This window comes from Magnolia sinica, chromosome 2 (assembly GCF_029962835.1).
Source record: "Magnolia sinica isolate HGM2019 chromosome 2, MsV1, whole genome shotgun sequence".
Lineage (NCBI taxonomy): Eukaryota > Viridiplantae > Streptophyta > Magnoliopsida > Magnoliales > Magnoliaceae > Magnolia > Magnolia sinica.
Genome location: NC_080574.1, coordinates 62862554 through 62890432, shown reverse-complemented (window position 1 = coordinate 62890432; position 27879 = coordinate 62862554). Strand labels below are relative to the sequence as shown.

Here is a 27879-nt window from a genome sequence, read left to right as displayed (position 1 = left end):
TAGGAAACTTTGGATCGGACCTGGACCGTGCGTCGAAACTTCGATAGCGATGATCTTAGACAGTTAGTGAATCATCTTAAGATTCTTTCCTACCACTCCACATCCTCTAACCATCACTTTTGAATCATTATTCCGGTGATTCTAAGTTCATCCTTGGGTAAGTTAATCAAACCCTAGCATGTGTTAAAGCTTAGACTTGTCTAAGTGTTGATGTAGCTCATTTCTATTCTTGCCTTAGGTTATCTAGTCGCCGTTGACGAAGACTTATCATCTGAATCAGATCTATTGTGCTTTTCTGGTTTAAGGTGCGGACTATATTCGTATAGGTTATGGTTTTCAAGGCTTTCAATGTCAGATAATGGTTTATTATTGTTGTGGGTGAAATTTCACATGCCAAATGCTATGCTTATATTGCGTTCCTGATATATATGCCTTATGTTGAGATTTGTGTATTCTTTGTGTATGTAGAAAGTATCGTATGCATATAAAATATGAACATGTGTTTGCCATGATTAATTGTCGTGTACCTGTACTAGTTGTATGTGTGTCAACTCCTTGGCAAAAGGAATTGTCCAAATGTTCGTTATCGCAAACATATGTCATATATGTTGGAATATGTAGTCTAAGTGCTTGTAGAAATGTTTAAATGATTAAGTGTAGTATATTATCCTATTTACGGGCGTCGACAAGAGATTCTCAACTCTCCTATTGGTGTGTATGATTTCTTATATTCAATTTACATTCTTTGTTCTTTACATTCAAGCACTACTTATGTTGAAATCCATGTTAAGTTGATATTCTTCAAATAGTCACATACTGTATGATTTGAATTGTTGTTCCATTACTGTTCTAAGTGTTGATATGAATATCTATTGTAGTGGAACATGTTTGGGACTATGGAATAGTCCAGGAAATCAGTAATCGGCCTTGAGTTCGTGGCTGAGGTTGCTTTCGCCATGAAGGACGTGTTTGACGAACCCGAGTCATATTAGAGTTGTAGGCGGTGGTTTGGCCACACGAAGTGTTTGCGCACTCTATGTCATTCAACCCAACATGCGCTCGTGCTAGTCGAGTTCGTCAAGTAACCCAATTGTCCGATGTATGTTCATCATGTATGGACACTATTGTTTGAATCTAGGGTACCAAACTTACCGATGAAATCCCGTTAACCGTTGTAACTTGATCCGCTAAGACTCATGAGCCAGGCATGGTGGTATGGGACACCGTGGTCGAGCTGTCGGCCTACGCTGGGGTGACGAGCCTCCCCATAGTGACTAGTGAGCACACCAAACTCGTGAGCCGATTATGGTGGTATGGGACACTATATTCGTGCTGTCGGCCTACATTGATTGGTGACAAGCCCTTTGTAGTGACCTCGAGCATACCTTGATACTGCATTAAGGCAACGAGCCTTAGAGTAGTAACGAAGGTATGATAGGCGTGCATTGATTGGTAACGAGCCCTTTGCAACGACCTAAAACCATATGATCGTATGAGATTGTCTAGGACTGATGACCCTAGAATGGATCACTGTTTGGAAATTGATATGAGGAAGGTACCTTAGCTTCCCAATCCTACTATATGAAAGGGACTAATAACAACTCGGTAATCATGTTCATGCACCGCATTGCATGTGCGTAGAAGTCGTTGGCACTGCGGGAGGTTGTCATGCGTAACGTAAGATGAAGACACTAAGGGAGTGCAGGCGAGGGCATGCATCATTTAAATGTACATCCTTGCATTAATAAGAGTGCTTTAGACTTGTTTAATTGTTTGCCTTATCATTACTGCTTGATTGATTTGATATCATGTTAACTTTTACTGTATAGTTCCACTGAGTTGATCACTCACTCCCACATTTTGGGACTGTGTTTCAACACCAACCAGACCCCGTCTTAGATGCAGATGTTGATGTGACCCCTGAGGCAGAGCAGGAGTTCGAGGATGAGGAGGATGTGTTTTCTTTCATGCAGTTCTCAGGTGGGTTCATGTGAGCCATGTCCTAATGTGCGGGGATTCTGGGTTTTCATTGTAATTGTACTAGATGATTTCATTTAATACTTGTACTTTTGAAAGCAACACTTGTAAATATGACCTGGCATGTATACGTATTTCAGGGGCTTGCACTTGTACACATATATTTCTCTAAGTCTTCCGTTTGCGTCTTTCACTTATCCCTGGATTATGTCTGCAGTTTTGTTTAATCTATTCTGTGTTTTATGCACTCATATAGGCAACATACATCCATCATTACATATGTTGCATAAGTGATGTTTTGGAACTCGGGAGCTGAGTTATGCTCGACCCCCGAATTTCAGGGCATTACAAGTTGGTATCAGAGCATGATTTGGATTAAACTGGACCTGGGTTATGGTCACACACCGCATGCTGTAGCCACCTTAGAGTAAGAGGGGGCGAGATTAACTTAGAATTCATGTAGTTTTTCCTGTTGCTTCTATCGGCGAAAGTGTATTGAAAACGATTGCCGAGATTGAGTCTGTGCACACTCCTGATCACACACATCGACCCTAAATCTCTTCTAGACCATCCATTGATGAGTTTAGATGGTATATCATCCCATCCCAGTCATTAAACTATCTGTAAACCTGTGTTTGTATCAGATTCTAACCCGAGTGGTCTGATATGCCTCGAATGGGACTAAGGGCCCGATCGGGGCATTTTCAGGGGGACCCAGGGGGGACCCACATCATTTTGGACCTAGGGGTCCAGGAGGACCTCACCCAAATGGTGAGTCATCACCGGATTGTTCAGAGTCCGGCAATGACCTCGCCGGTTCGGCGAGCCCTCGCCGCCCAGCGGGCCAAGCCGGGCGGGCCGGCTCGGGCCGACACTCATGGGGTCTTGTGTGGCCCACTTCATCAAGGTTGCGTGATTTTAACCCTTTCTAAAACCCCTTTCCTTCATAAACTCATCCTCCAAGCTTTCCTTTTCTTCAAGTCTCTCTCAAAACCCCACAAAAACCTCCCTCCAAACCCTTTCCTTTCTTCATTTTTGTGCATCCCTTTCTCACCATTTCAAAACCCCATCTTCATGGCTATTTTCACTCCTTTTCCCTCTCATTTGAGCTCTCAAATTCTTCTTTGGGATCTCAAGTGTGTGGAAGCCTCACCATTCTTCCCATTTCTCCCTTTTCTCTCATTTTCCATGGCCCTATTTGAGTTTGTCACGGCCATATTTTTCATCTCCACCTTTCTCTCTTTGATGGGGAAGAAGAGAACACCCATGGATGAAGCCGGGCCTAGCTGCTCAACTCGTGCACGGAGGCCGAGAGGTGCCGCCACGAGCACGGCCACCACCCGTGAGTTTCAGACCAAGCGGAACCTCGATCCTCAAGCTCCCGTTGGAAGAACCTTGTTGGCGGAGCTATCTCATAGAGTTTATAAAGGGCGTAGGGTCCTTTTTGAGGCTCATGTAGATCCGCGGCTATTTGGTGAGTTTCTCTTGTTGGAGCGCCTGGAAGGGGCCGGTTGGTGTCCCTTATTTGAGGGTGAATATCGCGCCAATGTGGGCACTGTTCGAGTTTTTTATGCCCTCATTTGTGATCCTTCACTGGAGCCTCTGCAGTTTAAGATCCCTTGTGGGAGAGATCGGGAGGCCACAGTCAACGTCGCTTTGATATGACTCCTGAATGTGCCGCTTGGTGAGGTGCATGCCAGTGAGAAGAATCTGAGTAGTGCGCGCGAGAAGGATCACCGCACGCAGTTCCTGTGTGGTCGTCTGGTCGAATGGTAGCCTAATAGAAGCCTTCTAGCTACCAACATGACGGATGACTTTCGCTTGCTTCACCACATATACACATTCAATGTTTATCCAAGGTGGAGCAACCGCAGCGAGTGTACGCGCCTGATGGTAGATTTTCTGTATTAGGTGGGGCAAGGAGAGAAGCTTTGTGTGCCAACATACATCTTGCGTTAGATTATCCTTATCACTCGTTCGAATAGGAGGACCAAATCGCTCCCATTTGTCCAACTCATTTGTAAGCTTGCACATAAATTTGGTTATAGGCTTGGAGCAGAAAAGTCGGTACCTGTTCGATACATTAATGAGACGACCCTTAATCAGATGGACATTGGGCCTCGTTGACAACAAGCCTCACCTGAAGAAAGTGAGGATGAGACTGAGAGCGATGAGGAAGAGAGTTATGGCGAAGGTGGAGCAGAGATAGAAGAAGAAGAAGAGTAGGACGAGGAAGAGGTAGGGGCCTAGGATACGAGTGAGAGTTCTCCTCCTGTGGCATCAGAGCAGAGCACAGATCAAGCTGTCAGGGATGCCCGTATCGCTCAGCTTGAGGAGGGTCAGGCTGTTCTACGCCAGGATATTATGGATCTTCGAGGCCTTGTGAAGCACAAGTTCAGAAAGGTGACTCGAACTCTTAAGTCTATCCCGTGTTGTCTACAGGATAAGGGTGCCCCGCCTCCATCTCCTGATTCTGATGAGTAGTTATAGTTATAGTTGTCATTTACTCTGTTTGTTGTTTCTTTTTATGTGTAGCTGTTGTTGGCATAGTAGTTGGAAGTTGTTTGTTGTTTGAAGTTTTAAATGTTTTGGTTCACATGCTTTCTCTGTCGCGATTCATGTAATGCTGCACTTCTTGTATTGCGACAATTTTGTTAAATGGAATGCTTGTTGTCATCTTTAAGTTGTGATGTAAATGCTGTGTGGGTGGATTATGTGAATGTTGGATCTCATAGGGTGCATCCTCTATTGAATGTAGGATATGCCTCCTAAGGGTTTGAAGACTTCGGCCCGTCTCTCTTTGGTTGTGTCACTTGCCGGGGTTTCTTCCCTAAGCGATAGCCAGACAGATCCACAGTCGGGCCCGTCTCATATTGGTGCTAGGCTGGACTCTCAGCCAGCTACTAGCCCCGCTGTTGGGCCGACACCTGTGATTCCACCTATGGGTCCTCCAGTCACACCTTCGGCTCCTGAGCTGAACCGTGCATCTACGTCGATGCCGTATGCATCTTCGTCTACTCCACCTCCTGATAGGTTTGAGCAGATGATGTTGTTGATGCAGCAACAGTAGATTCAGCAGCAGCACCAGTAGTAGTTTTTGTCTTCCATGGCTAGCATCTTTGCTCAGTCGATGGGGGTGACTCCACTTGCTTCACCTATGCACCCATCTGGGAGTACTAGTGCGAGCGACACATTTGAGTGATTCCAGTGCTTACGACCTCCCACGTTTTTCGGTTCTCATAGACCCGAGGAGACCAAGTACTGGATCAATCGCATCTCTAAGATGCTGAGGCTGCTGCACTGTTCTTAGGTTGAGCCGGTCGAGCTTGCCTCTTTCATGTTTGAGAAGGAGGCCAGTTTATGGTGGGACAGTGTTCTTCGCATAGTTACGGAAGGGTTTGAATGGACGTGGCAGGCGTTTGAGGTACGCTTCCACGAGAAGTACTTTTTGGTTACGTACCGACACGAGAAGGAGAGTGAGTTCCTTCGCCTCTGTTAGGGAGGGATGTCGGTGACTGAGTATGAGAACCGGTTTACTGAGCTGGGTCGTTATGCTCCTTTGCTCCTGGGTGATCAGCCGATGCGAATGTGGCATTTTTCTGAGGGGTTAAGGCCTGAGATCCGATCGAAGATGTATTGTGCTAGCATATCTTCTTATGCTGAGTTGGTGAGCATGTCCCTGCGAGCTAAGTAGGATGGGGATAGGTCATCCCATATGCGAGCACCTATGGTTCCCAGACCACGACCTGATTTTCAGAGTGCACCATTTCTCGGCAAGAGGCCGCGGGTAGATTCTCCTCTAAGGCGTTCAGCACCGCCCGCTCAATAGGTGCGATCTGATTTTCACTGTCCGTACTATGGGAAGATTGGGCATTCGAATCGTAATTGCTTTACGCGAATGCGGGACAGTGGTTTTACTCCACCACAGAGGATCAACCGTCCGATGCCTCCGGTCATATCACCTCCACCTCTTCGGTCAGCGCCGGTTCACCCATCTTTCAGACCTTCTATACCTCCCTCTAGGCCACCTCAGCGGCCCATGGTTCCTCCGTTGAATCGCCCGTAGCAGGCTCGAGTTCATGCACTTTCAGCTGAAGCGCCTGTGGCTGACTTGGTGCCGAGATCCTTTGAGGTTACTGCTCACATCCAAGGTATTCCCGTTTCTATGTTGGTGGATACGGGGTCCATTACCTCTCTTATATCGTATGTGGCAGTTAGGCGCTTGATTTTGGGCACTGTTACTATAAAGGGAGTGACGCTCACTACCGCTACAGGGATCTCCTTTGCTATGAACAAGCGTTGTATGGATTGTTTGATTGATCTAGGGAGTGGATCGATTCTTGTTGACCTTTTTGTTGCGCCTCTTTACCATTACGATGTCATTATGGGTATGGATTGGCTCACGAAGATGCGGGCAGAGATTGATTATGAAGCTAGGTTGGTGACAATCCATGGTCCTAAGGGCGAGACAGTGACTTTCCCAGTTCAGGTCAGTTACCCTTTTCGTCTTAGTTATTATACTTCTTTGTTGGAGAGTATTGTTGGATCGGCGTTTGAAAGTACGCCTGTAGTTCGGGAGTTTGAAGATGTGTTTGAGTCGATTCCTGGATTACCCCCTCAGTGCGAGATTGATTTTACTATCGATCTCATGCCTGGTGCGGTACCCATTTCTTTGCCCACCTATCGTGTGCCTCCAAGTGAAATGGAGGAATTGAGGAAGCAGATAGATGGCTTGTTGGATCTAGGTTTTATTCGGCTTAGTGTGTCTCCTTGGGGAGCACCTGTTCTGTTTGTGAAGAAGAAGGATGGTTCCTTGTGATTATGTATTGATTATTGCTGGTTGAATTAGGTGACTGTGAAGAATAAGTACCCTTTGCCTAGGATTGATGATCTATTTGATCAGTTGAAGGGGGCACAGTACTTTTTGAAGGTTGATCTGTAGTCAGGGTATCACCAGTTGCTCGTCAAGAATGAGGACGTGCAGAAGACCGCATTCAAGACTAGTTTCGGCCATTATGAGTTCCTTGTGATGTCGTTCGGTCTTACGAACGCACTGGCCGTGTTCATGGATCTGATGAACAGAGTATTTTGGCCATTCTTGTTCCGATTCCTCATTGTCTTTATCGATGACATTTTGATATACTCTGCGAGTCGGGAAGAGCACGAGGAGCACTTAGGAACGGTCTTGGATACTCTCAAGAAGAATCAGCTTTTTGCGCAGTTCAAGAAACGTGATTTCTAGAAAGAGGAAGTCAAGTTCCTAGGACATGTGGTGTCCAAGGAAGGGATAGTTGTCGATCTTGCTAAGGTAGCTGCAGTTTAGGATTGGAAGCAGCCTGGTTCAGTTACTGAGGTGAGAAGCTTTCTGGGTCTAGCAGGCTATTATCAACGTTTCATATGCGACTTCTCAAAGATAGCCAGACCGTTGACTCAGTTGACATGGAAAGACTTGAAGTTTGCTTGGAATGAGAAGGCAGAGATAGCTTTTTAGGAGCTAAAGGACAAGTTGACGTCCACCCTTGTGTTAGTATTGCCAGAGCAAGGGGTTAAGTATACGATATATACTGATGCCTCTCGCATTGGTTTGGGTTGTGTCCTCATGCAGAAGGACAGGGTGATTGCATATGCCTCGAGACAGTTTAGGAAACACGAAGAAAATTACCCTACACACGACCTGGAGTTACCAGCTGTCATTTTCGCATTAAAGCTCTGGAGACATTACCTCTACGGAGAGGAGTTCGAGCTCTTTTGCGACCACAAGAGCCTTAAGTATATCTTCACGCAGCGTGATTTGAATATGAGGCAACGCCGATGGATGGAAACATTGAAAGACTTTAAGTTTGATGTTTCTTACCATTCGGGCAAGGCAAACCTTATGGCAGACGCGTTGAGTCGCAAGAAGGCTATAGAATTTGTGGCTCCGCTAATGATAGCAGAGTGGGACACGTTGGAGTTTGTCCGAGACTTTAAGCAGAAACTTACAGTGGAAGAGCCATATGAGGTTATCGCACACATTCATGTACAGCCCCTCATTGACGAGAGGATCGTTGCAGCTCAGGCAGATGATGAGTTTTTGGCGAAGATGAGAGAGCAGGTTGGTACAAATGAGGACTTCGAGTGGACCAGTCATGTAGCGTGTGTTTAACCTTTATTTAGGGAAAAAATCCATTTTTCTTCTATTTAGTTTTCTTCTCCAACGAGTCTTATGTAATGACCCGGAAAATTTCGTGCTAAGACCCGATTACTACCTCAAATTCTTGAGAAGTTATTTGTGGGTTAATTAGCGCTAAACTCGATTGCTTGTGAAATTAGCATCAATCACTTTAAATTTGATCTACAACACTCAAAACCTGTAGAATCGATAGCGCTATGTTACTCTGAAATCTGGGATTCAACGCTAAATCCAGTTGCTCTCAGAAATTTTTTAAAACTTTGGATCGGACCTAGATGGCGCGTCGAAAGTTCGATAGCGATGATCTTAGACAGTTATGGTCACCTTGTTGGGCTTGACCATCACCTCAGAATCAAGTCCAGATGATGTCCTGAGTTGATTTGCTTGAGTCTGGAGTGAAGAGGGTGAGAACGGTGAGAAATTAAATATGATTTTATGAAATCTGAGTCGTGTCGCTTGCGCGACGGTTTTAAGCAATCTGACGGTTGGATTCTGACCCAATTTCACCATCGGATCAGGGAAGGTGTGGCGGTGGACCTGATCGAGTTTCGATGACCATTGAATTGAGAGTGGTCCGCCACGGCCGATCTGTAAATCCGATCGATATGAAAACTCAGCCTGACCTAGATCCATGGTCATTGAGCTTAAGTCTGACCGCACGTGGAGAAAGGACCACCAGAAGTGTTCCGTTGGATCGGAATAGGCCTGATTTGGTTATAACCTAAGTATACCTTGGCCCTGGGGCTATTTTCATCTATTTTAGGCCTATATAAAGACCTTAAAACCCTCACTCTCTTTCCCATACGAATTTCCTAACCCTAGCTAAGAAAGAGAGAGGAAAAGAGAGAGAAAGTGAGAGAGAAGTTGGTGAATCATATTAAGATTCTTTCCTGCTACTCTACATCCTTTAACCATCACTTTTGAATCGTTATTCCAGCGATTCTAAGTTCATCCTTGGGTAAGTTAATCAAACCCTAGCATGTGTTAGAGCTTAGACTTGTCTAAGTGTTGATGTAGCTCATTTCTATTCTTGCCTTAGGTTATCTAGTCGCCGTTGACAAAGACTTATCGTCTGAATCAGATCTATTGTGCTTTTCTGGTTTAAGGTGCGGACTATATTCGTATAGGTTATGGTTTTCAAGGCTTTCAATGTCAGATAATGGTTTATTATTGTTGTGGGTGAGATTTCACATGCTAAATGCTATGTTTATATTGCGTTCCTGATATATATGCCTTATGTTGAGATTTGTATATTCCTTGTGTATGTAGAAAGTATCGTATGCATATAAAATATGAACATGTGTTTGCCATGATTAATTGTCCTGTACCTGTACTAGTTATATGTGTGTCAACTGCTTGGCAAAAGGAATTGTCCAAATGTGCGCTATCACCAACATACGTTATATATGTTGGAATATGTAGTCTAAGTGCTTGTAGAAATGTTTAAATGATTAAGTGTAGTATACTATCCTATTTACGGGCGTTGAGAAGAGATTCTCAACTCTCCTATTGGTGTGTATGATTTCTTATATTCAATTTACATTCTTTGTTCTTTACATTCAAGCACTACTCATGTTGAAAGCCATGTTAAGTTGATATTCTTCAAATGCTCACATACTGTATGATTTGAATTGTTGTTCCATTACTGTTCTAAGTGTTGATATAAATATCTGTTGTAGTGGAATATGTTTGGGACTATGGAATAGTCCAGGAAATCGGTAATCGGCCTTGAGTTCGTGGCTGAGGTTGCTTTCACCATGAAGGACGTGTTTGACGAACCCGAGTCGTATTAGAGTTGTAGGCAGTGGTTTGGCCACACGGAATGTTTGTGCACTCTATGTCGTTCAAGCCAACATGTGCTCATGCTAGTTGAGTTCGTCAAGTAACCCGATTGTCCGATGTATGTTCACCACGTATAGACGCTATTGTTTGAATCTAGGGTACCAAACTTACCGATGAAATCCCGTTAACTGTTGTACCTTGATCCCCTAAGACTCATGAGCCAGGCATGGTGGTATGGGACACCGTGATCGAGCTGTCGGCCTATGCTGGGGTGACAAGCCTCCCCATAGTGACCAGTGAGCACACTAGACTCATGAGCGGATTATGGTGGTATGGGACACTATATTCGTGTTGTCGGCCTACATTGATTGGTGACAAGCCCTTTGTAGTGACCTCGAGCATACCCTGATACTGCATTAAGGTGAAGAGCCTTAGAGTAGTAGCGAAGGTATGATAGGCGTGCATTGATTGGTGACGAGCCCCTTTGCAGCGACATAAAACCATATGATCATATGAGATTGTCTAGGATTGATGACCCTAGAATGGTTCACTGTATGGAAATTAATATGAGGAAGGTACCTTAGCTTCCCAATCCTTTTGTATGAAAGGGACTAATAACAACTCAGTAATCATGTTCATGCACCGCATTGCATGTGCGTAGAAGTCGTTGACACTGTGGGAGGTTGTCATGCGTAACGTAAGATGAAGACGCTGAGGGAGTGCAGGCGAGGGCACGCATCATTTATACATACATCCTTGCATTAACAAGAGTACTGTAGACTTGTTTAATTGTATTGCCTTATCATTATTGCTTGATTGATTTGATATCATGTTAACTTTTACTGTATAGTTCTACTGAGTTGATCACTCACTCCCACATTCTGGGATGGTGTTTCAACACCAACCAAACCCTGTCTTAGATGTAGATGTTGACACGACCCCTGAGGCATAGCAGGAGTTCGAGGATGATGAGGACGTGTTTTCTTTCATGCAGTTCTTAGGCGGGTTCATGTGAGCCATGTCCTGATATGCGGGGATTCTGGGTTTTCATTGTAATTGTACTAGATGTTGTCATTTAATACTTGTACTTTTGAAAGCAACACTTGTGAGTATGACCTGACATGTATACGTATTTCAGGGACTTGCACTTGTGCACATATATTTCTCTAAGTCTTCCGCTTGCGTCTTTCACTTATCCCTGGATTATGTTTGCAGTTTGGCTTAATCTATTCTGTGTTTTATGCACTCATATAGGCAACATACATCCATCATTATATATGTTGCATAAGTGATGTTTTGGAACTCGGGAGCTGAGTTATGCTCGACCCCTGAATTTCAGGGCATTACATCTTAGCATGACCAGTTGAACCCATCTTCTTCGTTCTTCAAGGTTAGTGCTTCCTTTACAAATTCCTTGTAGATTCAAGTTCATATCACTTCTTTTGCATCTTTGGAGTGATTTATTTCTTGTTTCCTTGAGGTTTTTGGAGTTTTCTTCTCCAAAATCTAATTTTGAGAAAACCCACTCTACTTCTTTTACAACTTTTTGATTCCTTGATTTTCTAGTTGTAAATGGAAGGTAAAGGTAAAAAGAAAAGTTCTTATGGTCTTTTAACATTTAGATCAACACCTATCACAAGGCACCACCTTCGATCACCCAAAGATGATCCACCCTATGTGCGGGTTTTAAGGTTGCGCAATGTAATAGTTGAATGACCTGTTCATGTTGAACATCTTGCTTCATTTGAAATCTTTCCTCTTCTCCAATCTGTACGATGGACTAACATTCTACATTGGGGTAGGCCGGCATACCGGTCTATTGCGCAAACTATGTATGCATGTATTTCTAATTTTTCAATTGAAAATTTAACTTTTATTATAGCAATTAAAGAAGGTCCTTTTGAAGTAGACCAACATTTGATTTCTGGCCTAATGGACATACCTGTCAATGATGAAGGTATTCCAATTAGTACTCTAGTAGCTAAACCATCTGAATTAGAAAAACTATGCTTACTAGAGCATTGTGCAATATAAATACGTAATGGAGTCAAAATGGAAATGCACTTGCTTCAAAGTATTTGTTAACTAGATACAGGGTCCTTCACAGGATATTTATTTAAAATCTTTATCCACGTTCTGGTAACAAAACTGAACTCACCTCTTTCATGGTTCAAATTCTGCATTCTATCATTTCTAGTACCAATGTATGTCTTTCTTCTTTAATCTGTCATTCCATCATACAATTTCGTCTCCATCTTTGACACAGTGACATCCCTTTTGCATATCTTATGACTGTGTTGGCCACCCATATGTTACTGACTATGCCCTTTGGTGAGGCACACATTCAACACCTCATCTTCAACAACTCAAATATAAATAAGATGAATCTGAGGTTAGCCACAGGCCAAGTCAATGTGGGTGTTGGTGGAGCTGAAGCAGTAAATGAAAAAGAAGAAGACGATTTACCTCAAGAAGACATTAGCATAGACGATATCTTTGATGAGATCGAATCAGATTCTGATGCTGACCCTGATTATCAGCCTTCTAATTTTGTTGAGAGGTTGAGTACTCTTGAGGAACAGGTGGCTCAGATTCTTGTAACCCAGGATTCACAATTTTCTTATATGTGTAAATATATCAGGCACATTAATGAGGGTTTACATCAGATTGATCCATCTATTCTTGCTCCCTCTTCAGGATTTGATTAGTATTTTCTAATCTTGGTTTGTAATAACCCTTATGATACTTAGTTTTTTTTTGGTTTGTGGGATTGAATTTAGTTGAAGTATGTTGATGTTGGGTGATTATGCTTGAACATTACTTGCTTATGAATTTTAATATCTTGATCCATTATTCCTCATTGCTCATCTTATTCTTCCTTATTTATCTACATCATGTTTCTTATATTGGGTTCTTCCTTTGTCATATTGTGACAAAAAGGGGGAGAATTTTGACATGCTTGATATATGGTATTTGTGATTTATGGCATGTGGATTGTGGATGGAGGGATAGGAGTAAGGGGGAATAGTAGCAAAATGCTTGCTTTATTTTTTATAACTGGTGCATGATTCTTTAACTAGGTTGACTGGTTTATTTTAATAAATGGTGCATGATTCTTTATGCTTATAATGTTTATGTTATTGTCAAGTGTGTTTTGTCACAAATTTGAAAAAGGGGGAGATTGTAAGTGTTATGGTTTCTAGCTCCTATAATTGTCAAATTTTGTAGTGCCAAAACCTCTATTGGAATCTGTGTCTTGTGTAGCTCATCTACATAATAAAGACTGTGTATCTCTCAAGACCAAAGATCTTTACTGTAAAAAATGCAAGATGTTCAAGTACAACATCAAGTGAGTGTTTAATGTTCAAGATTCATAATTTAAGCTCCAAGTCAAGACAAAGTCTTTATGCTTTGATCCTCAAGCTCAAGATTCAAGATATTTCAAGTTCAAGCTTCTTAAGGTTACAAATTCAAGTTTGAATATACTTCAAAAGGTCTCAATTTCAAGCTTCATCCTATGACATAATCTCAAGCTTTGTGAACTTCAAAGAACGACTATTAATTGAAGAAAAAAGAAGTTTCAATGTTCATACATCAGGTATAAGGTATGAATGACCCTAGATTGACCATAGGGTAAGGGTATGTCATTTTAAATACATAATTTAATTAAATCATTTTATAAGTGAATAGATCGTTTCTCGACTAGTCTTGAACTCTATTTGACTAGTCCTGGCACTGGCTTAACCAGTCTAAAAAATTCCTCGACTAGTCCTAAGTTTGTTGCAAATTTTTAAAATTTTTTTGTTAAGACTTGACCAGTCGTGGAGACTGCTCGACCGGTCATGTGAACAGTGCTCAACTCATTCTCGACCAGTCCTGCAGCCTCGACTCAAAGTTCAGCAACTAAATTTAGTTCCTCACGACCAGTCGTGGAGGTCCCTCGACTGATCATGAAGGGCTTATGACCAGTCGTGGAACAGCTTTATCTTATCATACTAAAAATTTCAAAAATCTGTTGGTCTTACGACCAGTCGTGGTGTCCTCAGGACCAGTCGTGAATGCAATTTCTTCACTTATAAATATTGCACGAATTTTAGAGTTTTTCATTCAATTTCAAGATAAATCAATACGCCACTCTAAGAGATAAGTTAGTAATCTTTTTGAGCTATATTGTGAGCATTTAATATTCTCTTTTATTAGCTTTCTTTGCATTTGATTTTGAATTTCACATTCCAATTTTATTTGAAAGAGGGATTGAAGTGTTCCCATTTCTTGGAATCAAAATTAAATCAAGTTAGCCCAAGGTGTTGTAAATCTAAAATTAATTTAGAATCTAAAACCATTTCTTAAGTGGGTTTGGACATTAAACTTCTACGTTGAACTTCTACTCTGATTTGATTCTTCCGGGCTACATCGAAAAGAGAATATCCAGGTATTTTACATTATTATAAATTTCTGTATTTTGATCTCATTGAGATTAAGCTAGAAAAATCTCTCTGTTTTGGTTTATCTGAGGTGATCCAGAAAACTTAAAGTGTGGGGTTTTTAAATTGTGTACACTCACTTGAAAGACACAATTGTGAGGGTTTTAGGTGAACTTGGAAAAACTTGTTTTCTTAGTGAACGCTAATATCCACTGTGTGAGGATATTAGGAGTGGAGTAGTTGTGTGGCTGTTTTTCTAAACAGTTGGTGTACACACAAGCAAACCACTATAATTTCTGGTCTTGTGAATTGAATGTTTATTTCTTTTTATGGATGATTGTAATTTTCCTTTTTGCATTTGTGGAGAATGTATAATTTCTTTTATGCAAGTGTGGGAATGTTATAATAGCTTATATTTCTTTTCTTATTATTCATTTCTTTATTCCTCTGTACCAGTTTGAGTTTTCGATACATAGACCTTTCTAGGAATCAGGTTGTCATACCATAAACCTTGGTTTTTGGTGTAAGGTTGTCCTTAGAACAACATCTGTATCAATCTCTCAATACTTGTACATTTGAGGTTGTATTTAATTTCTGCATTGTGGTTTGTTTTTAGTGTTATCTTTATTTAATTGTTTAAATTCCACTGTTAATTTTTAAATTTGGCATAGTCCTATTCACACCCCCCCCCCCTCCCCCTCAAGGACATGTAGCTCGACCTTTTCAATATTTATAATAATTGGCCTTAGTTTTTTTGGATTAGAAGTTTTTGGAAAAGGTTTTTAATTTTTCTTTACTTCTTTTATTGTTTCTACTTTATATTTTGAAGATTTTCCTTTTACAAATATGGGAGTAGAATTTTTAGATTTTTTTTGTGCGACTTTTGATATACCCCAAGCTAGATTTGTCAATACTCCGTCGAGATGCAATTAATAATTTTTCAAGTCTCTAGTTACCTTGGGTATATATCTAAGTATCTTTTGAAGTCTTAAGAGAAACAACTTCTAATTTTAAATTCTCATTTTTAGTTTTGAGATTTTGAATTTCAAAAATGTTCAAACTTAAATCCAATTTGGTTTTCTAATAATAAAAAATTAGAAAAATAAGTTTTTTCCAAAACTTATTTATCAAGTTCTAATTTCAGATTAGCAAAGTTTTCTTTTTGAATTTTCAGTTTAGCCACAATCTTACAACTTTCTTTGTATAGGGCATCATAAGTGATTTGAAGATCTTCTTCATTTTCAGAATCACTTACAGGGGTGTCATAGTCAGAAGTTTCCTAAGCATGTGAGTAAGTGATTTTAGATATGGTCATGAAGGCCTTTTGATCTTTCTCAGTTTCTTGATCTAATTCGTCAATTTCTTAATGGGATTCAGATTCTGATTATTCATCCCAAGTGGCAATCATGCCTCTTCTTTTGGATTATATCATTCTTAAGAAATTTGGAAGCTACATGCCCAAATTCAGAATAGTTGAAGCATTGGGTGCCTTTAGATTTTGATTTCCAAACATTTGAGAATCCTTTTCTTTTATCAAACGGTTTTTGAAAATATGATCTATTTTTATTTTTGAAAATTTTATAAAATTTGTTAACCAACATTGTCATATCATCCTCATTCTCATCACTTTCAAAATATGTCTTTAGATTTGGATTTAGATTTAGAAGATTTAAGGGCTATGAACTTATTTTTAGGATCTTTGAAATTTAACTCATAGGTTTGTAGAGATCCAACTAATTCATCTACCTTTATAGCATCAGTATCCATCGATTGTTAAATTGCAGTGACTTTAGAATTGAACCTGTTAAGAAGTTATCGTAATATTTTTGTGCACAACTTATTTTCATGGACTTTCACTCCAAGACCCCACATAGAATTAACAATGTCATTTAATTTCATATAGAAGTCCATGAATGATTCATTTTCTTCTATACAGATTTTCTCAAACTTCATTGTAAGAATTTAAATCTTAGACTTTTTGACAATATTAGTCTCTTCATGTGTCATTTCGAGAATATCTTGTGCTTGTTTTTTTTTTTGGTATCATAAGAAATGATTCTTTTGAATTCATCCGGTGATAGAGCACAAGTAATAGCATTAAGGGCTTTTGCATTTGCACTACTTTCACTTTTCTGAATTGTCATCCAAAAAGTATAAGTGATTTCTTTCATAGACGTGGTTCCATTTTCAGCCACTACTTCCATCATTAGAGGGAACCATTAGGTTATGGTGGCTTGCCACACACTTTCGTCAATGGATTTGAGGAAAATCATCATCCTTGTTTTCCAATAAGAACAGTTTGAGCCATCAAAGATAGGTGGTCTGGAAATGGATAGACTATCAAAATTTGACATCCAATAGCTCTAGATCTAACTCTAAGATGTTAATTCCAAAAAGAGCAACCTCGATCTGATACCACTTAAAAGTACAAGCTATAGAAGTCCTAGAGACAGGGTGAATAGGACAATGGAAAATATTTCGATATAATGCGGAATAATAAAACAATTATACTCAATTGCTTAGAATATTGAATTCTTAATATCAAATAGTTCATAAGACAACCTTCACCTAAAGGATTTAGGCAAGACAACATTATTTCATGACATCTTTGAAATCAAAATATCAAACTTAGCAGGAGTAAATTAATCACAAGGAAAGTGTATAAATAATTAAAACAATCACCACAATGCACAATGATATATAATGGTTTAGTGCTTAACCCCACACCTACTCCATTCCTAAAATTACTACCCTCGTAATTTTGGCTTTCACTATTTTAAAGTTTTCATAGGGTCACCTTAGCAACCTTACATAGTTCTTGTGATTTTCATAGGCTATCACAACAAAACCCTCTTTGTGATTTTCACGGGTTCACCACAAAACTACCCGTTGAGATTTTCGGGCTATCTTAGAAAAGCTCAAAAATGAAATGAATGTAAATACAGTACTTATCTTCAAATGACGAGTTAAAGCCGTTACTGTTGCTTGATCATAGTGATCTTCTTTCTTGGGATATTGTGAAGCCGTGTATGAATTTAACCAAAAAAGATTATAGGGATATAATGTGTTTTCAATATTTATAAACAAAACCCTAACTATTACAAATTCTATTCTCTAAATCTCAAGCAGAGTTTAGATAACTCTCCTATAAACAATTAAATCTAACTTGAGAAAGAAAAATAATAATAAGCTAATAGAATATTAGAATTACCATACAAATAACTTAAGGATGGGCATGGCTTTAACTTTAAAGAGGTTTCTAAAAAAATTTCATGTCTTCAATGAATGAGAGAAGGCCTCTATTTATATTCAAAGGACTTAGAAATTCGGCTAGCCTGAGTGTCAGTTTCAGTCATTGAATTCCAACGATTGCGTTCCAACAGCGCTCGGATTTCGTGGGATAAGATCTTTTAAAAATTCAGCTGGCCTAAGCCAAAATGATTACATGCTAGAAACTTGATTGAATAAATTCAGGCTGGCTGAGCGAACATGTTGGGCTGGCTGAACTTCCCATAGAAAATCTTTGTTTAGTTGTAAACTTGCCTAAGTAATGTTGGGTTCGCCAAAGGTACTTAAGTTGGCCAAACTAAAGGTCAAGCTGGCCTAACCATAGTGTATTTAACTTAGAATCCTATGATATTGTGATGTTATGTATAATACACTTAACTTAGGGTCAATCTAAGGTAATATAACCTGATAGTTGACACATATAGAGCGTTCTGATTCTGAGACTTCCTTGCGATGTTGATTAAGTCTTTATAAGTCCTTCATAAGTTGTCAAAATTTATCTTCATGAGTGCTTGCATTCCTTTCAGGACTACGAAATTTGACAATCTAAATTGTGCTTAAGTATAAGCACTTACAACTTGAAATCTTCAATCTTGGTCTCCAAAGATCCATCATTGCCTTGGTAATTTTTTAGCATCAATTTTTACGCTTTTAACATCCTTTTTCACATTAAGCTCTCGAAATCACTTCGCAAGACAAACATGCATTAAACATTATAATGTTCATAAAACTGAGGTATAAACAGGGGAAAATATGTAATATTTAACACTCAACAAAGGTCCTACACAAGAACCTGATGATTTAAGCTCTACTCCTGAGCTAAGGACCTACATAAGAACCTGAAAATTTAAGCTCTACTCCCAAGCCAAGGTCCTACACAAGAACCCAAAAATTTAGGCCCTACACAAGATCCAAAGTCTTACACAAGAACGTAGGGATTTATGATCTATGCAAAGCCTAAGGTCCTACAAAAGAAACTATTTTGAGTTTCGATTTACAAACTCTCACCCTCAATCATATGCAAGGAAAGAGAGTAAACTTGGACTCTTACAATGACAACTTACTTGTCAGATAGAGCCCCTTTTGTAGTGCCTTTTTAGGTTGCTTGATCTCCACTCTCCCGTGCTTCAATCAGCTCCCCAATGATCCCCCGATCATGAAATCGCTGCTTTACGAAGGCTTCAACTCCACAATCAACCACCTTGCATATGATGCTCCTCTGAGGTGACCAAGTATTGAGGGTCAAATATTGCATATTAGACCCCATTTATTACTTGGTTTTATGAACATGATGATGCTTAATATTCTATTTTAATCATGTTTGTATTGTAAGGTGAATTTAAGAGCTTGGATTGAAAAAGATGTTGAAATCATGGATTTAACACTTAAGAATCACCAAAAGCCAAGGATGGATCTTATAAGACCAAGAATGAAGAATTCACATGCCAAAGATCCAAGAAAACCAAGTGAGGAAGGAAGAGCATTGAAGACTTGAGAAGAAGAAAAGGAACCCTAAAAATCGGCATGCTTCGACCAGTCCTAGCTCCTACTCAATTAGTCCTGGCCTTGCTCTACCAGTCGAGGATTCCTCGACTCGAACTCTAGCGGCAAAATCATCTAAAATCAGATCATCCTCGATGATTCGATGGTAACACTCGACCAGTTTAAGGTTATGTAGACAATACACGAATTGCAGAAATTTAAGTCGGGTTCTAGATTTTTCCAACTCGATGTGAAAGTTGGAGTTGCATAATTATAAATAGGAGTCCCTAAGATGTTCCTAGGTGTCTTTTAAGGTTTGTGAGTGGAACAAAAGCATGGAGAAGCCATCACCAAGAGTTTTTCTTTGCTTTCCTTACTTATTTTTATGCTTTTTTTTAAGAGTTCTTAGTTCAGTCATGTCTATGGTTGGCTGAACCTCTTAGCTAGGGCTAAGAGGTGAAGCTCGTAGCGTGATTGTGATGTTTGCTTTATTTTAATTCATTTTTTTATTAAACTCTCTTGGATTCTAGTTTGATTATGAAGGAATATTTTCAGGTTTTAATGGTTTGTTGTGAAAAATTAAAATGGATCTGCAATAACTTGAAATATCTTCTTTTTCTAGAATTGAGATTGTGAAATTAGGAGATCCTGTTGTTCACCATCATCCCTTGGGCATGGTAGGATGATGGAATCCTTCCTAACCTTCACAATTCTCTTATGATTAGTTGTGCAATTAGTAGATCCTGTTGTTTGCCTTGTCTCCTGGGCATGGATCGCTTCCAAATCCTCACAACTCTCATCCATTGATGATTAGATCCATGAAAAGTTCAGAGATCTGACAAATCTCTTCGTCCTTGAATCAAGCAAGGTAGCATCTTGAGAACCTACAAGTGGATCCTTGAAATCCCTAATTCCCACCACTACAAGAAAAAACGGGCAAAGGCTACATCCAAAAATCGTAACAAAAGCCCTTTTGCTATGGATATAATCCGTAGCACATCCGTCGCTATTGGTGGGGTAGGTAAAGGTATCGCTATGGATTATATCTGTAGCAATAAATACCAATAGCTAGGGATAATATCCGTAATAATAGATACCAATAGCTACGGATTATATCCATAGCAATAGATACCAATTGCTACTGATTATATCTGTAGCAATATATACCAATAGCTACGGACAATATCCATAGCAATAGATACCAATAGCTACGGATTATATCCGTAGTATATACCAATGGCTATGGACAATATCCGTAGCAATAGATACCAATAGCTATGGACAAAAGCCATAGCTATAGCTACGAATTATATTCGTAGCTATTTTTTTTTTTTAAATTTTGTAATAATACGTCCTGTTTCCATTGCAAGAACCTGTTGTGATTGATAACTCATCTAAGCTCAATGTTGATAAAAATAGTACATAAAATGCAATCAGGAAAAAAATGATGCATTTATTACAAATAGCAATCAAATCATACAATGTATCCTACATTCACATTTCTAAATAAACAATGCTTCACTTCACTCAACCTATCATAAGAATTACAACTAAGGCCTGCCTTCATATGCAAGAAACAAATACACTCAAACACAATAAACACCCTCCATATGCATTCAATAATGCTCACATTTTTATAGAATTTTCTTCCTTCAGATGGTTAATTTCAGCAAATGCAGAAGATAGAGCTTCTTCTTTCCTTGAAACTACAGATGTAACTTCTGTGGACTTTGACACAAGATCACTTTCAAGTTCTGAAACCCTTCCCTTGAGAAAATGAATTTCATCCTCCACTGACTTCTTTAGCTTGCCAGCCTGTATAAAACAGCATTTGTAGACACAATCAAATAAGTATGCCTTTGTACACATCTCAAAAGGAAGAAAGACAAAAAAAAAAAAAACACTTATATATGAAGAAATAAAAAAATGTACCTACAAATCTTCTAAACTATGGCAAAATTCAACATGAGTAATGTGTTCAAACCCAGGATGGACGTTTAAACTCAAAACTCCAACTCAAACACACTAAAATATGTGACTTACTATAAAAAGTAAACTTACTATTTATAGACAATATCCATTCCTGTTAGACTTCATGGTTTTCTGCCAAAAGTAGTAACAACCTAATTTGGCCTAACCACATTATTCTCCCAATTTTTCGGCCCTTTTCATGTTGGCATGTCTCCTACAACTCAGAAGGATCAAAAGTTATATGTGATCTAAAACTTACCATTTATAGTAAAAATGAAAATAAAATGAACTTCTGACAATTCATCAGATAAAATCTCATAAATTCAGCGTGGGCAACCCGGCGTAGTGGGGTTTGTTTGCTAAAGTAGCTTCTCCTACCTAAAATAATATATGATATGTTGAAAAACTCATTCTGGTTTGCTAAAATGTTGTACATGAGCAGACACCACAAAATAAACAATCTTATGGAAAAAAAAAAACAAACGAAAAGAGAGAACATATGAGAGGTGATCCTTATCTCCTTTGATGGATTCAAGCTGCATGTGCCCTACCCAACTTCCTATAAGGAGAAGTTATATGGGTCTTGGAATAATGTTGGTGACAAATCCACCTTGTCTATTAATATTATCATATTGTGTTAGGACATGACTCTAGAAATGAGATAAATCCAAATCTTAAATAATCTATGCTATAAGAGATAGTAGAGATGGAAATAGATGTATTGTGATGCTTCAGTTCGAGTATGCTTGCCAACAAAGCAGGATTTTCTTGTTTGTTGCCATGTGATTGGGCTACATTATTACATCAATCGGGTTCGGGATCAGGATCGCATTTAGGTTTGGGTTTTCAAGTTTAGGTTTAGGTTTAGGTTAGGGAGTTGAGATTAGGATTAGTTGTAGGTTTAGGTTTAGGTTAGGGAGTTGAGATTAGGATTAGGTGTAAGTTTAGGTTTAGGGATTTGAGAATACATTTAGGTTATAGGTTTAGGTTTAGGTTTTAGGTTATAAGTTTAGGTTATAGGTTATAGGTTATAGGTTAAGGTTTAGGTTATAGGTTTTGGTTTAGGCTAAGGTTATAGGTTTAGGTTTAGGTTAAGGTTTAGGTTAAGGTTATAGGTTTAGGTTAAGGTTTAGGTTTAGGCTAGGGAGTTGAGATTAGGATTAGGTGTAGGTTTAGGCTTAGGTTTGGGAGTTGAGATTAGGATTAGGTGTAGGTTTAAGTTTAGAGATTTAAGAATACATTTAGTTTTTAGGTTTAGGTTTAGGTTTAGGTTTTACATTATAGGTTTAGGTTTAGGTTTTAGGTTTAGGTTAAGGTTAGGTTATCGGTTATAAGTTTAGGTTCTAAGTTATAGGTTATAGGTTAAGGTTTAGTTTATAGGTTTTGGTTTAGGTTAAGGTTATAGGTTTAGGTTTAGGTTTAGGTTAAGGTTTAAGTTTAGGTTATAGGTTTAGGTTAAGGTTTAGGTTTAGGTTATAGGTTAAAGCTTTAGGGAATTGAGAATTGGTTAAGGTTTAGGTTTAAGAAATCAGGTTCGGGTTTGAGATTGGGTTTAGTTTGGGTTTTCAAGTTTAGGTTTAGGTTAAGGAGTTGAGATTAGGATTAGGTGTAGGTTTAGGTTTAAGGATTTGAGAATACATTTAGATTTTATGTTTAAGTTTAGGTTTTAGGTTTAGGTTATAGGTTATAGGTTTAGGTTTAGGTGTAGGGTGTAGGTTATAGGTTATAGGTTGTAGGTTATAACTTTAAGGAATTGAGAATAGGTTAAGGTTTAGGTTTAGGAAATCATGTTCGGGTTCGGGATCGGGTTTAGGTTTGGGTTTTCAAGTTTAGGTTTAGGTTTAGGTTAGGGAGTTAAGATTAAGATTAGGTGTAGGTTTAGGTTTAGGGATTTGAGAATACATTTAGGTTTTAGGTTTAGGTTTAAGTTTAGGTTTTAGGTTATAGGTTTAGGTTATAGGTTTAGGTTAAGGTTAGGTTATCGGTTATAAGTTTAGGTTATAGGTTATAGGTTATAGGTTAAGGTTTAATTTATAGGTTTTGGTTTAGGTTTAGGTTACAGGTTTAGGTTTAGGTTATAGGTTTAGGTTATATGTTATAGGTTATAGGTTATAGGTTAAAGCTCTAGGGAATTGAGAATTGGTTAAGGTTTAGGTTTAAGAAATCAGGTTCAGGTTTGAGATCGGGTTTAGCTTGGGTTTTCAAGTTTAGGTTTAGGTTAAGGAGTTGAGATTAGGATTAGGTGTAGGTTTAGGTTTAAGGATTTGAGAATACATTTAGATTTTATGTTTAGGTTTAGGTTTTAGGTTTAGGTTATAGGTTATAGGTTTAGGTTTAGGTGTAGGGTGTAGGTTATAGGTTATAGGTTGTAGGTTATAACTTTAGGGAATTGAGAATAGGTTAAGGTTTAGGTTTAGGAAATGAAGTGCGGGTTCGGGATCCAGTTTAGGTTTGGGTTTTGAAGTTTAGGTTTAGCTTTAGGTTAGGGAGTTGAGATTAAGATTAGGTGTATGTTTAAGTTTAGGGATTTGAGAATACATTTAGGATTTGGGTTTAGGTTTAAGTTTAGGTTTTAGGTTATAGGTTTAGGTTTTAGGTTTAGGTTAACGTTAGGTTATCGGTTATAAGTTTAAGTTATAGGTTATAGGTTATAGGTTAAGGTTTAGTTTATAGGTTTTGGTTTAGGTTAAGGTTACAGGTTTAGGTTTAGGTTAAGGTTTAGGTTTAGGTTATAGGTTTAGGTTATATGTTATAGGTTATGGGTTATAGCTTTAAGGAATTGAGAATAGATTAAGGTTTAGGTTCAGGAAATCGGGTTCGGGTTCGGGATCGGGTTTAGGTTTGGGTTTTCAAGTTTGGGTTTAGGTTTAGGTTAGGGAGTTGAGATTAGGATTAGGTGTAGGTTTAGGTTTAGGGATTTGAGAATACATTTAGGTTTTAGGTTTAGGTTTAGGTTTTAGTTTATAGATTTAGGTTTAGGTTTTAGGTTTAGGTTACGGTTAAGTTTTAGGTTATAAGTTTAGGTTATAGGTTATAAGCTATAGGTTTTGGTTTAGGTTAAGGTTATAAGTTTTGGTTTAGGTTTAGGTTTAGGTTTTAGGTTTAGGTTAGGTTTAGGTTATAGGTTTAGGTTCGGTTTAGGTTTAGGTTATAGGTTATAGGTTATAGGTTATAGCTTCAGGGAATTGAGAATAGGTTAAGGTTTAGGTTTAGGAAATCAGGTTCGGGTTCGGGATTGGGTTTAGGATCAGGTTTAGGTTATCAGTTTAGGTTTAGGTTATAGGTTATAGGTTTAGGTTACAGGTTTAGGTTTATGTTAGGTTATAGATTATAGGTTTAGGTTTAGGTTATAGGTTATAGGTTATAGGTTAAAGTTTAGGTTATTGGTTAAGGTTTAGGTTTAGGTTATAGGTTTAGTGTGTGGTTTAGGTTAAGGGTGTGGTCCCTGCAAATACAGATATAAACACATCCTGTTCAAATGGCCAGACCCCTCTAATGTTGTCCATAAGAAATGGATAGCTTTATCATGGTCATAACAGTGGTTCCCACCTTCCAAGGACCCTCGCTCAACATCCAGATAGCTCCAACGCACATGCGGATCTGTTTCATCAATTTTAAAATAATATATAAATATGGGCCTGTCCAAATGGCCAGGCCATCCATATTATTGTCCATAGAAAATTGATAGCTTCATCATGGTCATAACAGCGGTTCCCACCTTCCACGGACTCCCACTCAACATCTGGATAGCTCCGACGCACATCCGGATCTGCTTTATCAATTTTGAGATAATATATAAATATGTGCCTGTCCAAATGGCCAGGCCACCCATATTGCTGTCCATAAGAAATGGACATCTTCATCATGGTCATAACAGTGGTTCCCACTTGTAAGGGATGGAGGAGAAACTGATACGAGAAGTTTATATGATGTGGGGTCGTGATCCAGATCAAACGTTTGAACTTGATTGTTTTCTATTGTGAGAATTACTCGGTCAGACTCTCAAAATCCTCAAAAAGACAATCATGTTACCTCAAATATAATATTTTGGCAATGGATCTATGCTCCTTGTAACACCCTTCTGAATCATATAGCCCCAGAAATCAGATCCTAAAACACCCTTCCAAATTCAAAAGTATGGTACCTGAGTTTTCATATGTGACAAAGCCAATTCCTTGATGTTGCTTGGATATTGGTTCTTAAAACACATTAAATATCAAATATCAATGTCTTTGATATTAAAGATATAAACATACAGACACAAGTTTTATAGAAAAGATACAAACAAGAGAGCCAGTATAGAACTACAGGGAATCAACTGCTCTAATTGCCCATAGTCATACCAATAGAGCATGTTTGCAATTAACTGTGCACCACATGGTGGAGAATTTTCATCTAGTCCACTCATCCATTAAATGTGTCACCATATTTTCACCTGGATCTTAAAAATTAGTCTAACCCAAAACTTGGGTGGGCCACACCATAAAAACTCTAAATTCTAAATCTTAAAAATCAGTCCAATCTAAGACTTAGGTGGGCCACACCATATGAAACAATGTAAAATCAAGCTCAAAAACTCTAAATTTAGTTCATCCTAGTCTGGTGCATTAGATGATTGAATAAGACGCCATATAAACACTAAAACAGTGGACCCCACATGCAACTTACATTATTGCAATAGCGGGACTTCCATCTCAACTACCCCTCCATATTATAGACAACCTACGTTTTAAATAGGCTTGAATTTTTAGGTCCTTATGGTGGATCTCATGTACATGGCGTATTCCATGCACGTCAGCAAATAGTCACACCTGCAAATAAGGGTAAAAGCACCTAGAATAGTATAAACATCTCCTAAAGAATTTGAGAATTTTGTAATGTGGTTTTATAAAGAGAAGGTTGCGTAGAATGGCTATAATATTCTTGACCATTCAATCAATGCCCCACATGGTTAACTTGTAAGGTGCTCCAAGAAAATGTGCATATGAACTGCTTTCATGACATGTGCTTAGAAGCCAGCAACTAAAAAGCCTAATTATAAAGTGCTGGACATTTTACGGGCCTGTTTGGATGCACACCAAATTCATGAATTGCATGAATTTGGCAAATTTTTAACTATCAAATCCTTGGATTTGGCAATTAATGTGTTTGGGTTGGTGTTACTTGATAAATTCACTAATTGCCAATTAGTAAAAGGACATAAATCATGTAATTACCAATTAAAAAAAATCTAAAATTCCCCAATTCACGAAGTTGGGAATCTTGAGAATGTTACCCCACTCTTGACAAAAGGTCCATTTTGTAACCATTAGTCCAATTGCTATAACCATGTGATCCAAATGATATTTGAGATAACTAGAAAAAACAAATCAAGCCCCACATGATGAACGGTCCAATCAATGAAACATATAGTATGAAGGAAAGAAGACTCACCAATTTAGCTAGCAAGGAGAGAAAGTGTGAGTGCTTGGAATGTCACCCTTTCTTTGAATACTGGATGCATATTCCACAATGCAATCTGAGAATGAGAAAGTTTTTTAGTTTCTCTGACAATGCATATGGGCATAGATTTACATATAAAGATTTTAAAGATTGTAAAATAGAGTAAATGATTATATTAACTTCCAAGTATCAATTTAAGAAGAAAAATGTAAATGATGATGGGAAAGAAATCTCGATATATTAAATTATTGAAGGACAATGAGACATACTAAGACTACAGGTGCTCAGAGCGAGATAACTGCACCAATGTTATACCTAGCTACATTGACAGAACAAAAAAATTATACGAATGAAATGACAAAAAGCAAGGATATCATGGACCAAGAGGAAGATGAGTACCCTCAAGGAAAAACTCATTCCAAGCATATTTAATGCGACGAACTTTCATTATGTCTTTGGTTGGCTCATAGATCCAAACTCACTTTTTTATATAATGCCATAAGGTTCATTTCTTCAAAAGGCAAGTAACCTACCATAAGAACAAAAAGGATTACCCTGCATAACCAAAGATCTGCCTTAGCCCCATCATAACATTTGTTGTTAATCACCTGAATAATCATTGCCCTGTTTCCAATGAATCATATCCATAAACAAGAAGAAGAAACAATATGTTTCACTATAAAACATGAGTATGATCCTACCAGTAAGCAGCATCTACAACTGCAAAAACATGTGGACTTAGCTCACCAGATCTTGCGCCTTTGCGTTGCTCCATCATGTGAGCATCATATAGATGAGGCAATCTTTGAAATGGGGCCTATGTTTTGGATATCCAAATTAGTAGAGATAAGAAGCATTTGGCTACAACTGAAAACATCTGAATTTAAGAACTATTTGCCAACAGGCTAACTGTTATAAAAGAATTCAAAGAAGAAGGTACAATAGTGAAAATCACAAAAAAAAAAAGAAAAAGAAAAAAGAGGGAACAGGGACCAGAAAAATGAGAAATCTTGATATGGAAGCAAGATATTCAAACATTTCACAGTAAATGTTGGAAGGGCTGAAATACAATGTTGTTTAACCCATCTAAAATCTAAAACCAATGGGTCAAAATTGAAAACCATATCGGGTTGGAGAGCTAAAATGGTTGGTTATGATTTTGGAAGTCTAGATCATATTATGTGGAAGTAGGATTGTTAAAGGGTTGCATGAGGCAAAGTATAATAAAAACTTTGAATAGGTCCAGCCTAAATAGTTCAAAATTAGGGCAGAAGCTGACCCCAGGCCTTGATAGAAAATAAACACAGAATTCCACAATGTATAGTCCTTAATTCTATCAGT

At 38.5% G+C, this 27879-nt stretch overlaps 1 long non-coding RNA gene across 1 annotated transcript; it reads right to left on the bottom strand.

The window, feature by feature from the left end:
• Positions 1–20686: 20686 nt before the first annotated feature.
• LOC131229081 (uncharacterized) lies at positions 20687–27003 on the bottom strand. Its single transcript, XR_009163165.1, has 4 exons — positions 26938–27003; positions 26808–26857; positions 26530–26614; positions 20687–20940 (listed from the first exon to the last, which is right to left on the bottom strand). It is a non-coding gene; the product is annotated as an uncharacterized LOC131229081 (long non-coding RNA).
• Positions 27004–27879: the final 876 nt, after the last annotated feature.